Below are 11,888 nucleotides of genomic sequence, written 5' to 3'. Positions count from 1 at the left end.
GCCAGTTAAGTAGAAGAAAAGAAGATCTATTCCACATGTCATGTAGTCCAGAAAGTAGGAGGTAGGAAAACTACTTTTAATAGGGTCCATCAGAGAGGTGTCATACCCTGATTGGGTTTCGAATGTTGTGATGGTGAAGAAGGCCAATGGAAAGAGGAGAATATGCATTGATTTCACCAACCTTAACAAAGCTTGCCCCAAAGACAATTTTCCTTTACCCTCGATTGATAGGTTGGTGGATGCATCCTTGGGTCATAAATTCACATGTTTTATGGATGCATTCTTGGGTTATAACCAAATTACCCTAATGACATACCATTACGAAAGCATCTCCATTAGTGTTCGTCTAATAACCTTGTCATAAGTGTGTTACCCTCATAGGATATCCATAATCTCTTTTAGATAAACCTACTCTTCCAATATGATCATATTTCATCTCATGCTAATCATTACATACTTCTTCATGAAAAGCCAATTACTATCAAATAGTAATCAAGTCATTCATCACAAAGACAAACGACCCATGGTCATTTTTACTTTTCATCTATCATGTAATGCCAATAAGAGTATATCATTTACCAACGTCTTGAGCTATGAATTCTGCGATTGTGAATGATGCTACATATTGCAGAAGTCGTATACCGAACACGCCAACTTTCGGTTTCTTATCTATTGGAACTCAGGCTTTGACTTACATCAAAGTATACGAGTCATGCATACATTGTCCATCGTCCACTCAAGATTAATGTATGTCACACTTTGAATGTCACAAGTGAATAATTCAATAAATGGATTCATGATCTATTCTTCTTAGGTCTAGTCCAATGTACTATGAGTTCAATTAGTTACATCTATGTCTCTATCTTTTAGGAATCATCCCCTCCGATGCCTAAGACAATGCATCTCCCCAATTGGACGGGATAAATGACATATTAGTCTTTCAATTGCTTTGTTCATTTCCGATTAAACCAAGCACATGTTCATGTTTCATTTACTATATAAGTTGTCTTTCTGTATTACGATCCGACCACGTAATACCGCTTAGTATTAGTTAAACATTAGACAACCAGTAAGCTAATATTTGCTTTTATTTTCCTTTACATGCAAAAATCACGTGATAACAATATACAAAGTGTATTAATGTAATTCACGAATTATTTTAATAATAAATCTGTTTGAAAAAAATACAAACTTATGAACGAATATACCACACTTAAAGCACTAGATCCAACAATTATCACCTCTCAATTTAATATATACATCAATTTTTTAAAAAAAAATTATTATACTTGATTGCTGATAATTTCTCTAGTACCTAATTACTCCATCTAATTACTAATTAATCTTAGTTTCTTTTCTCGAAATTTTTCTTTGCACTCCCTAGAATAATTCCAATTTATGGTATCGGAGTTTTAGGAACCTTATAATCCTACTCTTTGGGATGATGGCATTAAACTCTACAGCCACATAGATCCAACAAGGTTGAACTAGAAAACAGAGTGGTAAGCGTGCTCTTCTGCACTCACCAAAACTAATGTTTGTAGATCCCAGGTAATAGGCAAATTTGCCATAGCACATACGAAGCAATCAAACCGGAGGAATCAGAAACAAGTATTTCAATGATGAAAGACAATTAGAGGAATATCAAACAATTTCTTAATTGATAACTAAACAGATTTAAACAAAAGAACCAAGGTTAACAAGCTAATATGGATCAAAGGAAACCATCATTACCATCTTAAAGTTAAGATTATCTACACCCGTACGAATGTTTTGAGTATACATTTGCTCCTCACCACGTTTCCCCAAAAGTCAAAGCCCAAAACTAGCCCATATATAAAATTGAATCATGGGCTATAAAACAACTTAAGGCGGGGAAGCTCTTTTAAACAACCTCTCTTCCGGGATTCAATCTAATGACTAAACAAGAAAGAGGGGATTGACAATCATGGGGACAAACTAAAAGAAAAGATCATGCTTGCATTGGGATGGCTACGCAAAGCTTGAAGAGCGACGCCATCTTTTTTGCAAGTAATCCTCTATTTCTAAACTTTGTTCATCACTGCTTGCAGAAACTGAATCATCCTCCAAGTCGAGTAATGCAAGGTTAAGATGAGATTCGATGTTTGTCGGGTATAGTTCCTCATCAGAAACATCAACTTCTTCGGATGTCCTAACTTCTTGTTCTGCCCAATTTGCTACTTCCTGATCACCCTGTAGGAGCTTCAGGATCTGTATTCAAACAAAGATCGATAAGCAAAGAAAAGATCCAAATAAACATAATCGCAAAGAAAGCATAAGGAAAAATAAGAAAAAGGTCAGTTGAGAGTGAGCTTACAAGGCTAATTTGAGGCCGCATTAGTGGTGCGCGTCTTATGCACAGGGTAGCAGCTAAAACCATTCTTTCTATCTCATGAAATTCACAGCCACTGCCGAGCTGCGGATCTAGCAACTGAGAACTATCACAGTCCTTTAAAATTGGCTTTGCCTGGATGTTATTATCAAAGCATTACTGAATGTTAAAAACTGACACATTATTGAAACAGCATTGTACTTCTGACAGGGAGAAACAGAAAAATTAATTTAGAGGATGATCTACTCAAACATTCTTGCTTTTACAATTGTTTATCCGCAAATCTCTAACGTATGTTACCATTATGCCATTTAGTGAAGATATGCAGAACCTTTCTCCCAATTACATGTTTCAAAGGCAGATAACCAATAGGCTTATATATGAACTCACCCATACAGCAAGGCTCTCCTGACCTTTCGGACAGTTATTGTCAATGGGCTTTCTACCAGTGAGGAGCTCTAGAAGGACAATGCCAAACGCATAGACATCAATTTTATCACTCATTTTTCCATGCATCAGGTATTCAGGAGCCAAATAACTGCTACAGACAAATGTTATAAAGTCTATCTAAACTGAGTGTTAAACTAGAAAATTTTCAAACAAATCACATACCCAAAGGTTCCTGCAACATCCATGCAAGTCATATGAGATGCAGAACTTGAGACCTGACTAGCAAGTCCAAAATCTGAAAGCTGAAGAAACAGAACAGCTAGTAATGAGCCAAGCAAGCTTAACACCTAAAGGTAAATTTTGAACTAAATTGATTCAACAAGCTACCTGGGGCTCAAAATCATTGGACAAAAGAACATTGGAAGATTTCACGTCTCTGTGGATCACAGGTTGTTCACAACTATTATGTAGGTAATCAAGTGCTTCAGCTAAGCCCACCGCCTCCTTGTATCTCTCCTGCCAGCCAAATGCATTGCCATCCTTCTTATTTCCTAGTAACAAGTGCAGCCAGTTAGGTTCGAAGACAATGTAAACCAAAAACTGTAAATTACATCCAATTAAAAGAGTAGTAAATTGGATGATGTGCTTACCATGAAGGTTCTCTTCTAGACTTCCCCTGGAGAGGAAATTGTAAACCAAGAGCAACTTGTTTTGTTCAAAACAGAACCCAAATAAGGAAATCAGGTTTTTATGGTTTAAACTCGTAATGATCTCAATTTCCTGAACAAATTCCTTGATTGCATGCTCAGTTGGCTTAACAATTTTCACTGCCAATTCCTTGCCATCAGGAAGGCACCCTTTGTAAACATGACTGCTACCACCTCTACCAACCATATTCTCTGCAAAATCAGAAAATGAAAATCACTAATATCAACATCCAGAACAAGCCAAACTCAAGATTTTTTTTTTTACATTAACTGCTAAAATGAATAAACCTGGCATGAAGCTAGAGGTCGCGCCCAAAAGCTCTTGGTAACTAAACAATCTACAAGAAGAGGAGGATTTCTCAAGTAAACTTTGTAGCTCTTCTGGAAAATCACAAGCAGACAGGGGAAAAATAGCCTCACAGCCAACGGGCACAATTGCAGAAGTTTCTCCATCCAAATCGGAAGAACGATTCTTTTTCCGATAGTAACAGTTTTGCTTTAGATCAGGATAAACAACAGCTGAAGATTGCTGGCTTGGTAATTTTAACACCCATTGGTACACAGATTTCTTTGCAGAAGAATTCTCCAGGTGATAACGCTTCCGTAAAAACACCCATCGTAGAAGAGACCAACCAGGCAACTTTCTAACCAAAACAGCATTATCCTTAGTTGTTCGAATAGGTACCAAACTTAGTCTATTGTCCGTACTGCCATTTCCGGATAAATCTTCTCGCAATCCGGTATTAGAATTTTCAGGTAATTTCAAGGCTGAAGCACAGGCTGCATAGTTCTTCTCCAACGTTTTATGCTTTGAAAATAAACCAGATTTATAGGAACAATTGCCATTATCTGTTCGTATACTCTTTGGCAAAGACACAAGGTGAACAAGGCTTTTATCCCGTGGAACTTTGTCTGTGCAACCAACAAATATATATATAAATAAATAAATAAGCAGAATTAAAACTATAACTAAAAAGAAAACAAGAAGCACAACCTTGGAATTGGTTCAAGTTTGTCTGAATTGCTTCCCTTTGGAAAACAACTTTGCCATTTCGGACAGCATAAACCGAGAAACAATTGGATAATTTTCTGGCGCAAAATTTTGCAACTGAGGCAGGTGACTGTAAAGGGTTATGGGTCTTGGAAGTTCCCAGAATTAGCTTAGTTGTTTCGAAAGACTTAGCTTCCCTCACCAGAATCCTCTTTGGGGATGGACCTCTACACACTTTTAGCTTCAAATCAACCTGAATAATTTTCCCCACTCAATATCTACGACTTTGTAAAACAAGTAGAGTAACAACATTGTTAAGTTACCTGTTTTAAGTTGCAGAAGCCTTCGTAAACTGCTAGTGTATAATCAAATGTCTTGACAAGAGAAAGAATCGACGCCGGACACTCTAGCGGAAATACCAAGGAAATAACGTCATTAAAAAAGAAAAACAATACCAGTAGCATCAAGTGAAAAAAAGGACAAGTGTGGAGAAGAATACCAGTAGCAGCATCAAGGATGTGAAGGGCAATGATTTGATCACCTGGCTGAGCCACCTTGACAAGCGCCCATGTCAGTAATTCATTGCTGTCTGCATCAAATTTGACCCCACCAACACCGTGCCACCTCCTCCCTCATCGCCTTTCATCTCCAAAGCAAAGCGCCGCCGTTTCCTTCCTCTGCTGCGATGGTGTCTCTGCAGATAACAAAAGGAAAGGAAAGGGAAAGGGAAAGGGAAAAAGGTACAGAGGTTTTAGCTTTCGGCTACTCTAGGCTTTGGTTTTGCTTGCTATGCGCCTATAAGAGTATGTATTTCTTTTCTTTTCTTTTCTTTTTTCTAGTTAATTTTAAAATGGAATAATAATCATGATTTGATGGCTTGCACTGCACATTGTACATCAAGGTCTGGTGTGAAAAATGGAGATGGTGTTTCGTATTTGTACGTTGTAAAAATAAATAAAATATAAAATGGTAGGATCCGACAATTTAAAGCCTTAAGGAAAATGAAAACAAAAACAATCATCCGACAGTAGGGAATTACAAAGCAAAGAATCCAATGAGGGAGGGTTGGCCAATGTGCACTGCTACTTTTGTCATTTCTTCCCATCACATTGGATAAATTTTCTTTTTAATTTCTTTTGGTCTATTTCTTTTACATTGATGACTCAAATTAATTAAATTGTTCATTCTACTCGAATGGATAATATCATTATGTGTTTCTTTCTACAAAATATTTTTAAAGGAAAACAATTACATAAGGGTAAGTTTTTAAAGAGTGAATAGTATTTTTAAATATATCTTACGAAATTTCGAAATGTATAAACTTTTTTTTAGTTTTGAAAAAGCTTTTAATAAAAAAAATTAATTAAGAAACTAAACTAATCCATCTATTGAGTCCATAAACAAATCAGCAAAAATTTTAAAATATTATTTTAAAATATAAATAAATTAGGGTAAATCATCATTTGTCGAATTTCATTCTAAACTCAAAACTAAATAAGAAATTTTTAAAATACTAAAAATTATAAAAACATTAGTATAATTGCAGTTGACTCTCATTCATCAACACCTACGCCAGTATTTACCTTTCACTGTTTGCTTTAAGTTTTATTTATAAAAAATAAAATAAAATTGAGTTAAGAAAGAAAATTAATATTTTCAAATTTTCAAATGATCTAATCAAATCTATGATTAGCATGTGAAAGTAGTGTTCAAAGATTATACATATTTTTTTGAAAAATGTGAACATATTTAAAAAAAATGTGAAATTTGGTTATAATTGAAATCACGTTTATTTTTAGTTTAATTCAGATTTTTTTTACTCAAATAATATAAAATAAATAATTTAAATTTTTTTACTTAAATAATATAAATAAATAAATAAATAAATATTGAAACAAGATAAACCCCATTATTTATCAATCTAGGCAAACTGAACAATGTCCCCACGATGTCGCCTAAGCAATCATCGGCACCCCTCTCCCCTGTTACTGATGATTGAAGCAATCATTAACTTTTTAAAAAAATTTTAAGGTGTTTCTTGAGCAATCGGTGGCACCAGTATTTATACCCAAAAAGTATCCCGTATTTTATACATGTAAAACGAGAAAAAATATTTTTTATTGATGTCGCCGATGTCAGCGGTACCCTAATTTTTTATCGTAATTTTTTTATTAAAGCTGAAAACAAAAGCTAAAATTTTGTCGGTTATTGGAATCCAGACATGTGACCGACGAGTCACATCGGTGGTAGGCGGTCAGGCCAGTGCCATCGAGCTGTAGGTGACCTATCGGTCATGGGTTCAGGTTTCAATACCCAAATATTTAAATTCTTTTACTATTAATAATTATACTATTAGAAAAAAAAATACATACCTTTTGTGTGGGGGGACCTTCGGCTGTGGAGAGGGACCATTCAAGTGTTTGTAATATAAAAAAAAATAAAGATGTAAAATAATTAGTACTAACATTTTCACACAAATAACATGCATTAATCTCAAAAAAAATTGAGTAATTTTTGTGAGCTCTTGGGTCACAAGGTTAATGCTAGGAAAACCAATGCCTTTTTTTTTTTGCCGGCGTTAAGGAAGAGCTAAGGGGGAATATCTGTAACATGCTAGGCTTTCAAGAAAGACTTGGGTCACTATTTGGGAGTTCCCCTTTTTCACCAAAGAGTAACTAAGAGTACTTTGAATTTTTTAGTTGAAAGAATCCTCAACAAGCTGTCTAATTGGGATGCCAAAAAACTCTCTTTTGTAGGGAAGGTCACCCTTCCATAGTCAGTCTTGTTATCCATTCTGAGCTATCTCATGCAGTCTATAATGGTCCCAAAAGGCATCTGTGATTCCATCGAAGAAATGGCAAGGCAGCTTATTTGGGGTGCCTCTGAAGGGAAACGAAAAATAGCCTTAGTTCGATGGGACACTATTTGTCAACCTAGATCATGTGGAGGCCTTGGGATTCGTTGTGTAAGTGATCAAAACAAAGCCTTCATGATGAAACTTGGTTACAATATTGCCACTAAGACGGATACCTTATGGGTTAGAGTTCTCAGAGCAAAGTATGGAATAAATGAGAGTTTGTCGGAGTGCATCATGTGGAGTAGAAATTCTTTTGTGTGGAAATCTATTGTTAAGTATAACCTTTACCGCGAGAAAATATGATATGGTTGTTGCGTGTGAAATGATGTGCGAGTTGTGCAAGTGTACATATCGAATCAAGTAATAATGTAACACCCCTTACCCGAATTCAACACCGGAACAGGGTACGAGGCATTACCAGACTTATACACAAGCAATCACACAAAATCGAGATGTAAAATTCCATCTAAATTTAAAACTTTTCACAAACATTCATAACGTCCCTAAAGCGATCCTATAAGGCCCAAAACATACACTGAAAGTGGTTTGGGACTAAACCGAGAACTTTAGAAAACTTCACAACACTTAAAAAAAATTTCATGTTTTAAGAGCCACACGCTTGTGTGGCTTGGGACATGCATGTGTGGGCAGGTCGTGTGGTCACACACGCCCCTGTCCCTAAGTTGTGTAACTCTCTGTTTGTCACCCAAGAACAAATTGAAGACACACGGCCAAGTCACACGCCCGTGAGTTAGGCCATGTGGTCGATTTAAAAATTATGATTTTCCATGAAATAGGTGTAGACTTTACACGCCCAGGTCACACGATCGTGCCTAAGGCCGTGTCATCCACACGACTGAGACACATGCCTGTGTCTCTACCCATGTGCTCAATTCTGAGCATTCTGTTTTGCAATAATTAAGGTGCAGGGGACACACGGCCAGAACACACGCCTATAGGGCAAGCCGTGTGTCATACACGGCCTAGAAACATGCCCGTGTGTCTACCCTGTAGACAAAAACAAGGCTATTTACCAAGCTATTTTGTCACCCTTTTATGCACACACCTACACAACAAAACATAACACCAATCTAAGCAATTACATTCAACCAATTCAGCCACAATCGTGACATCCACACATCATTCACATGCTACCATTTACTATATACAATCATCACATACTTATCAACTTAAACCATGCAAATTTTCACATCCATGAAAACGTCATCATATGCATATATACTTAAACCAATATTAGCCAATTTCAATGGCCATTTACAAAATAAATTATCAACCGATATAGGCCAACACATTAGGCCAATTCAATTATGACACATAACAAAATAGCCAAGTCCCTATACATGCCATAACTCAAAATGTTAAATTCATTGGTACCCAAAATAATCAGTTGATAGTGTGAGTGGATCTTTGACCGTCTCCAATCCCCGAGTTAGCTTGGTGACACTATAAGATAAGGGAAAGAAAAAGAGAGTAAGCTACATAGCTTAGTAAGTTTCTTAGGCATCATAAACCAACATGTAACATACAATTAACATGATGATAATTGGCATAAATATTATTAAGATCTTAAATCATAACCTTACCAAAGGTTCATCACATAACGAGCTCATCACATATGAGTTTGTCGTACATATCTGAGTCATTTCGAATTCAAATTACACACAATTCATCTTTGACATACTCATTAAATGACCCGTTGAACCACTTGGAATATTAAAGGATTGTAATAGCCCGATTTTGGGCCTAGTCAGAATAGTGGTTTTCGGACCACAAATCTGACTCTAACATCCTAAATTAGGGCCTAGTCAAAACAGTGGTTTCGAGACCATAAATATGAAATAGAAATAATTTTTTATGATTTTTTGATGATCTACAATATGTTTGTATGCTTGCGTAAAAATTTCATGAAGAAATTTTATGTGAAAAGTGCCCGATTGGACTTTAGGGATTAAATTGAATAATTTATAAAACTTGAATTCTAGAAGCTTTTGGCATGAAATTGATATGGATTATTAATTAGAGGTTCTTAAATAATAATTTGAACAAGTTCTAAAAATTTGGACAAAAATGGGCTTGGATGGGTAAAATTTGAAAGAATGACTAAAAGGGCATTTTGGTCATTTGTTAATTAAATGGACTAAAAGACAAATTAAAAGCCAAAAATGTGTCCATCTTCAACCATATGGCCATGTGAACCAAGAGAGACACCATGGCTAGGGTTTTCAAGCTTTCAAGCTCAATAGTAAGTGCTCCCAAGCCCCATTTTTAATGTTCTTTGTATTTTTGAAGTCCTTGTAGCACGATCTACCCATTTCTACCCTTATTTTGAAGTAGGGTTCATGTTTAAAAAAAATTGACCCATGCATGACATGTTAGTATTTTGATGTTTAGTGAAATAATATGAAAGATTAATGTTTGTTCAACATCTTTTACTAAGTGATTTTACATGAAAATGCCTAAAACTGACTAAAATGTAAAAGTTGTAAAAGTGGGTAGTAAAAATGTGAAATGAAGAAAAATGTGGGCTGCTATGAGAAGGAATATGAATCGGCTAGGCTTGGGTAACAAAGCAAATGTATACATTTCATTTTACGAGCCTAGAGGCTAAAGTGTAAATATGAGAAAGTTTAATGGCAAAATTGTAAAATTTCCAAAGTATGATTTTTGGACCGATTTGAAAAATGTGAGTGTTAAATAAGTTATATTTGATTTTTTAGATAAAAAAAATGAAATTCAGGCTTAGATCGGGAAAGAACAAGGTTATGGACTAAATCAGAATAAATAGCCTTTTTTGCACCCGAGGCAAGTTCGTGTGATAATAATAATGCAATGTTATTGTTGTTTATGCTTGAGACCTAAATTGGTATATTAATTCAATTATGTTAAATTAAATGTTTATGATGCTATGTACGTAATGGTGATGTACTCCATGAAATATTCGATAGTTCAAATATCGATAACTTGTTATGTGATGATTGAATATATTGGAAATGAAATGGAAGTTTATATGTGATTGGCGCCATGAATATTGAGATCGACATTACAAGCAAGCTCAATAGAAATATGGTATTGAAGAATCTCGTTTGAACCCTAGGAATAGTTTAGGATACAAGTGACATGTCACTAGGAATGATGTAATCTAAACTCATTGAGTTGTGTCTGAGTTCATGATATATGTGAAATTCAAACTGATTGAGTTGTGGTTTAAGTTTGTGATATGTATGACACATGTTTTGGTGCCCGAGTACTGGTCTCGTATATGCTATTAATGGTGAGGTAGTCCGGCATGTCTTGCGAATACCTGACAGCCTATATGAGTAGTCCCATGAGTAGCTCGTAAGTGAGCAACATGGTGTCTGAGATATGGAGTAGCATTGGCTACATATGAGGCACTTAGGTGCAAGTTTCCGATGTATCCGATAGTATTCCGAGTATTCAACGGGTAGTTCTATAGGAAGTTCAATGAGTAATCTTGATGAATACGCCAAAGACAAGAAAATAAGTTATTATGTGTAATTGAGCATAGGTATGTACGTCGAACTCATGAGAATGACATGAGAAATGAGCTTTGTATGTGATGAATATGTGGTAAGAATGTTTACAAGGAAGTTATGCTTATGAGAAAGATTTCTATAATGACCATGTAAGTATAGGTTTATATTCATGAGGTATAAATATGTGATGAATCCGATTGTTGAATATGTGTACGACTTTTAGATCAATGTGACTTGAGACACGATATGTTTATTCTTTAAGGTTTGTGATTCATTGAATGATGGCAAACTACATGACTTTAGGAACATGAATATACATAAGTAATATGCGTTTGTAGTACATATGTTGAGATGTATACTCATGAAGGGATTATGATTACTTGACTAAAAACCTAAACACAATAATCTATGATTATGTTTTTGAAAAGGACGAGCTTTATAATTGAATAATTAGTAATTACGAGAATCGGTTGATGAAGTTGATAAATGCATGTAAATGAAATGCTTATTATTTTCATACTAGCTTACTAAGCTTTAAGCTTACTCCCTCCTTTCCATTTCATTTAGTGTTGTCAGGTTCGCTTGGGGTTGGAGATCGTCAGAGGCAGCATCACACTATCAAGCCATCACCTTTGGGGTGTTGATAAACCTTAAGTGTCTTTGAGTGAGTGGCATGTATAGGGAATTAGTTATTATGATATGAGTTCTTATGATTTGGCCAAAGATGTTGGCTTATATTGATTCATTGTGTATAGCCATGAGATGTGGCTTATATTGGTTATGGGTTTGTAAGCCTAATTATCCATGTTATGTGCCAATGCCTTGTGATGTGATCATACTTGTTCGTTATGAATGGGTAGTGTATAGTATACGTGCTTAATGAATGTTTTATGACCAATCGAAATGGTCATAGCCAAGGAGAAATTGTGTGATATGGTAACAAGGTGATGAAGATTGAACATGAATGCTTGATAATTAAGTTAGGATTAATTGATAGGTTGATAATCATGGTATAAAAGTATAAGTGGTAATCAAAATGACAAGTCCAATTGATTGTGAATTGGTGTGTTTAAAC

At 35.4% G+C, this 11,888-nt stretch overlaps 1 pseudogene; it reads right to left on the bottom strand.

Annotated features, from left to right (window-relative positions):
- Nucleotides 1–1,710: 1,710 nt before the first annotated feature.
- LOC107925751 (brassinosteroid LRR receptor kinase BRI1-like) lies at nucleotides 1,711–5,344 on the bottom strand (annotated as a pseudogene).
- Nucleotides 5,345–11,888: the final 6,544 nt, after the last annotated feature.

The sequence above is a fragment of the Gossypium hirsutum genome, chromosome A12 (assembly GCF_007990345.1).
Source record: "Gossypium hirsutum isolate 1008001.06 chromosome A12, Gossypium_hirsutum_v2.1, whole genome shotgun sequence".
Classification (NCBI taxonomy): Eukaryota; Viridiplantae; Streptophyta; class Magnoliopsida; order Malvales; family Malvaceae; genus Gossypium; species Gossypium hirsutum.
The sequence above is the reverse complement of the archived record's forward strand: the minus strand, read 5'-3'. Positions and strand labels throughout refer to the sequence as shown.